The sequence below is a fragment of the Podarcis vaucheri genome, assembly GCF_965113315.1.
Source record: "Podarcis vaucheri genome assembly, chromosome: 12".
NCBI lineage: Eukaryota > Metazoa > Chordata > Lepidosauria > Squamata > Lacertidae > Podarcis > Podarcis vaucheri.
Genome location: NC_138750.1, coordinates 35,247,717 through 35,253,716, shown reverse-complemented (window position 1 = coordinate 35,253,716; position 6,000 = coordinate 35,247,717).

Here is a 6,000-nt window from a genome sequence, read left to right as displayed (position 1 = left end):
GCAAGGGAAGTCTTTGTGTTTGTGTGTGTGTGTGTTTCTGTAAATGAATCATCCATGTTCAGGTACAGTATACCTCTGAAGAAGAGACCCTGGGAACAAAGAATTGCAATCTTTTTGCTACCTGCTGAATTGCATGGACTTTGATCTGACCTACCAATACAATTGTTAGGTTATTATGACCAAATGGCTATATTGAAAGTAATCACACCATAATCATACATTCTAAAATTGCTCATTTTTTGCGGCACAGATGATGAAAGAAGACCATCTGCCACTATAAAAACCTATAAGAACGCAAAATTATTTATTATCTGAGATGCAGGAAGGATTATTCTCTTCTAAGAAAAAGGTTTGGAAGGTGAATGATAAAAATGTTCTAGTTTTAATGAAGTAGAACAAGAGAAAAACAGGCTGCATTATATATCCATGGTTTGTAGACCTAAATTCTAGGAATACCCTTTTTCTCCTTTGATGTGGTTCGACATGAAGTATATAGATCATTTAGTATGCTTGTTTGGTGCATAAATTCCTCCGCTCATGAAAGGAATATCTCCTTCCCTTTAGCATCTAAATTATATATGAGGACATTGATAAAGGAAGATCTAATACCTTCATTAAACAGTCAAGGCCTTTGACTGGCAATGAAAGAAGGGCCATCCATAGCAGGGCTGGGGAAGCTGTGGCTTTCCAGATATTGTTGAACTCCAATTCCCATCAACCCCCGGTAGCATGGCCAATGATCTGGGGTGATAGGAGTTGTAGTGCAGCAACAACTGGGGGGGGGGAGGACACAGACTCCTCATCTCTGATCTATATATATAGTTCATTGGTATTAGCATTGACAATATACTCCATGAACACTCCCCCGGTGGAGAGTATATTTCAAAAACCACACTTGTACCTAAAGCAGTAGAAGACAACATGGTAATGTCATTGTCTGACCTCCCAGCAGGTGAGTCATTGCTGCTTACCTGGAGAGAGAAGGGCAGGGTTGAGATGGTGAGGAGGGAAGTGCAGTGCAAACACACCAGCAGAGGCAGCAGATTAGCGCCACTGGTGTATTTGCACTGCACCAGCCACTCTACCACCTCGTCCCTCCCCGTCTCAGTAAGCAGGAGGGACTCACCTGCCAGGAGAACAGGTAAGCACCTCCAGCCCACCACATTGTTTGCTACTAGCTTGAAGTTATTAGCTCATGAAGTTACATATCTCCAGAAAGCTCTCTCACTACTTTTTCCATTTTTCTGGACATTTATTGTTGGTTTGCAAATAGCTGCCTTTGTGATATTACAGTGGTACCTCAGGTTAAGTACTTAATTCGTTCCGGAAACTGTTCTTAACCTGAAGCACCACTTTAGTTAATGGGGCCTCCTGCTGCTGCCACGCTGCCGGAGCCCAATTTCTGTTCTTATCCTGAAGCAAAGTTCTTAACCTGAAGCACTATTTCTGGGTTAGCGGAGTGTGTAACCTGAAGCGTATGTAACCTGAGGTACCACTGTATCTTGTATCGATTGCAGAAGTCATTGTATCACCACCGTTTTCATTGTTTTATTGCTTATTGCACAGAGCAAGTCACCTTTTAAACAAAAAAACCACTTCTAGGATGAGATTTTAGCTATATCACTGCAAGTCACAGTTTCATCACTGCAGCCAGAACAGAACCATGGGATCAGAGCAAGCCTTTTTTGCAACAGGGAGATCTAATTGCTTCCTCCTGAATCCTTCAAAAGCACCATCAAGCCTTTCATCCGTAACATCAAAATGAATTCTAGAAGATGCAAATGAAAAAAAATATCAAATGTAAATTTCCCAATATTCTCTGATGTATATCATATACAGGCATGTGGGAAGGAGAGAATTGGTGCCAAATATTTCATCATTCATTTCAGTGGTCCAAAGAATACCAAGTCAGTTCCCAACGCATTGCCCTTCTCTGATGTACATTTCCCAGTCTGCTTGAAACTAGCACAGAACAAGCAGCTGGCATCTGTCGTTTTTCAAAAGCTGCTCTGTTGTCATCAGCAGGAAAGAACCAATCATTTTAATAAGCATATCAATGCAATTCTTTCTGATGTGATTGCTATTGTTTCTTGCAGGTATCAGATATTCTGTATCAAGCATGTCCATATCACTACTCATGCTTAATAAGAAGGAAAATCCACTGTGTTTAGTGGGGCTTCCTTCCATGGATCATAGTGTTGCTTAAGTTAACAGAGTGCTGCATATGAATCCAACACATTTTTGCTCAGAAGTGAGTTCATTGAGGTTCAGTGAGGATTACTTCCAGGTACATAGGATTAGAGCTCTAAACTGGTGCTTTTCCTTCTTGTGGGTGGGGTTGGGTGGCAATGATCAAATCTGAGTATCCTTGGATTGTTTTGAATGCATGTCTGAATGCTTTAACTGGTCCGTCAAAGCCATTCCTGGGGTGTGGCCGCTGTCGCATGCTGACAACTTCTATGAACTACAGGTGAGTGCTGAGTTCAGGGTGGGGACCAAAGGTGGACAAACTACCCCAGAAAGAGCATGATGTGTCCCCACCCATGGTACTACCTCTCCCCTAACACCCCACACATTCCATGATATATTCTTCTGAATACTCGTGGCTGGAAACCGCAAAAGAGGAGAGTGGTTTTCTGCTTGGGTCTTGCACCTTAGGCACCAGGTAGGCAAAGACTTGGTGAAGAAGAAGAAGAAGAAGAAGAAGAAGAAGAAGAAGAAGAAGAAGAAGAAGAAGAAGAAGAAGAAGTAGTAGTTTTATTTATACCCCGCCCTCCCCAGCCAAGACCGGGCTCAGGGAGGCTAACACCAGGTATAAAAACAATTGATTAAAATACAACTTAAAAACAAGATTAAAATACAACATTAAAATGCAGCCTCATTTCAGTAGAAACTCAAATCAAAAACTTTTTGTGGATGAAAACATCAAATCCTCACCAAAGCCAACTATCCAGACTGGTCCTACGTGGCCAGAAAAAAGCCAGGGAAGTCCCCAAATAGGAGTTCCATCACAGAAGGTGAAAGGAAAAAGGAAAGAGGGGAAGGGGATCAAGATGATTCCAAGCCAGGCAGAACAACTCTGTCTTACATGAATACTATTTTCTCTTACATGCCTTTTCTTTTTAAAAATGGTTAGCAGCTAGTGTCAAACTTTGAATGAAATGGCTTGTCTAGAGAATATTCAACATCCTGACAATGTGCCTACTGGGAAAGAGCCAAGGTTAAATGAGCACAATCATGCCTAAGTAACCTTGAATCTAATAAAACAAAACAGCTCCAAGATCTGTTAAGGGGACTTAAGTTGTTATTCAAATGGAATGCCATAACTCACGCGGGGCTGTCATCCTGGGGAGGGAATGTAGATCACAAGCAACCTTCTCTGTCACAACGAATGTTCGCTTTACATTCACACACAAAATGAGATCCACCATGCCAAAAAAGCTGTTGACGCTGAGAATGAATTCACACGTGGACACATTCATCACTGTGTGAGATGGCCACCACTGATTAAACAAGGCAGAGGGAAAGTTCAGGTCCCCTGACACCACTTTGGACTATACTTTCCATTGGAGGCAATTCATGTATTCAGCTGCAAATCACTGAATAATGCATGTGAATGTGTACATCAAACTTGAGCTACATTTTACTTTATATGCTCTTCTTATTTTACATTTATTTAACATCAACAGTGTGCGAGTGCTCTCTCTCCTTGTAGTAGTAGTAGTAGTAGTAATAATAATAATAATAATAATAATAATAATAATAATAATAATAATTTATTAATTGTACACAGTGCTTTTTTCTGGGGGTACCGGCACCTTTCCCCCACAAATGTTAAAAGTGTGGCATTTATTAGAATTACTTCATAACGAGTACCAGCACCTTTTTTTCTTTAAAAAAACAACACTGTTTGTACCCACCCATCTGACTGGGTTGCCCTAGCCACTCTGAGCGGCTTCCAACACAGGATACACCAGACATTTGCTTGCAAAAAGGTCAGTGAGATATAGGGGTTAGAGCAGCCTTAGTCCCCAGATGTTATTGAACTACAATTCCCATCACCCCTAGCTAGCAAGGCCAGAGCTCAGAGCTGATGGGAGTTGTAGTCCAACAACATCTGGGGACCCACAGGTTGAGAACCGCTAGGTTAGAGTGTCAGATTATGTTCTGACTGAGCTTTCAAAGGTTTGATGCTTCTGACTATCAGCTGCTGGGAATCCAAAATGGGGAGAATGCCACTGCACTCATGTCTTATGTGTTTCCCTTGGGCACCTAGTTGGCCACTGTGAGAAGAGGATGCTGGACTTTGATGAGCCTCCCATCCGATCCAACAGGGCTCTTTTTATGTTCTTCTGTCCCTTATAGAGAAGACCCTGGTGGGGGAAAAGGACCATCATGGAAGGAGGCTGGAGATGATTCAGGCATATTGTTATGCACAAATAAATGTTCATTAGCAGACTGAATGTAATTTTCTATGATAAATCCAGCCACAGGGAACATGGCACAGGAGTGCCTTTTGAGATGCAAACCACAGGAATATAATATGAGAGGTTTTATAGACAAACAGGGCAAAACTGTTCCAGACTGAACCACTTTAGCTGGTGTTGGGGGTTGCATGACTGAACACATATCTATTGTTGCATGCCACTCCAATCTCCGAGTGGGGTTCCAGGTGCCTGCCAAGGGTTCATGATTCCTCTGGGAAATGAGGCAAAGTGGAGACTGTGGTGTCTTTATAATATATGGTTTATTTCCACCTATATACAATCCGAGCCTACAATGGATGGGCTCACAGCATAAACACCCCAAAAAGGGCCTTGTTTCTCCCATAGCTGCAATCTTGGATTCAAACAGAAATCAAACATTGCTCTCGAATATTACTCTTCCTCTCTTTCTCCAGATTGCTGCTTTCCTTGCTAGGTCAAATCACTGCTCCTGTTAACTCTAAACAGTTGAGTTATCTGTTGAGGGAGGGGCCCCCACATATTTGCTGTCTCACACTGAGCCCCTTAAACACCCTTAATCCTCATCTCCTACCCAGGCTATCACCTGACAGTGAGAGCTGTTTGATAGCAGAAGTTGGGGACTCTCCTTCCTTTGAAGTTTTAAGCAGGGGTAGGATGGCAATCTGTCATCTATGCTTTAGCTGAGATTTCTGCATTGCAGGGGGTTGGACTAGATGACCCTTGGGGTTCCTTCCAACTCTCTGATTCTATGAGCTCACCAGGAAGCTCGCCTGGCTATTCCAAGAGTTAGGAATTTTGATTAAATTTTAACACCTGCTGGATCCAGTGATTAGAGGGGGCTGGCACCCAGGTTAAGACCCCAACTCATAACTATACAGTGGTACCTCAGCTTACAGATGCTTCGGCTTACAGACACTTCAGGTTGCAGACTCCGCTAGTAGTACCTCGGGTTAAGAACTTTGCTTCAGGATGAGAACAGAAATTGCGTGCTGGCGGCACAGCGGCAGCGGGAGGCCCCATTAGCTAAAGTCGTACCTCAGGTTAAGGACAGTTTCAAGTTAAGAATGGACCTCCAGAATGAATTAAATTCTTAACCCAAGGTACCACTGTATTTTAAATCTCCCTGAGCATAAAAATTAGAGAAGGACTCTAATATATATTCCTCTCGAGCAGCGAATCAGCAAACGTCTCTAAAGCATGTGCAAAACTATTCAAGGATCAGAATAGGTGCTCCTGAATACAGAGTGAGCAGGAACTTTCTGTCCAGAATATTTTTTTCTTCCCACATGAGAGTAAAGTTTTCTCCAAATTGGACTGTTTTGTTCAAATAATCCTCTCTTGCCACTAATCACACCCTGAGCCATTAAGTGGAAATTACTGTCAAGACAACTTTCTTTCTAGCTGCAAAGAGAATAAAAAGGAATGGGGGAATCTACAGGTAAAGGCAAGTAGACCAGTTCAGTTTCCATCAGGCTGCTACCACCTGCCAGAAAACCTTTTGGATGAGTACCTGATATCATATCTGACTCATAAA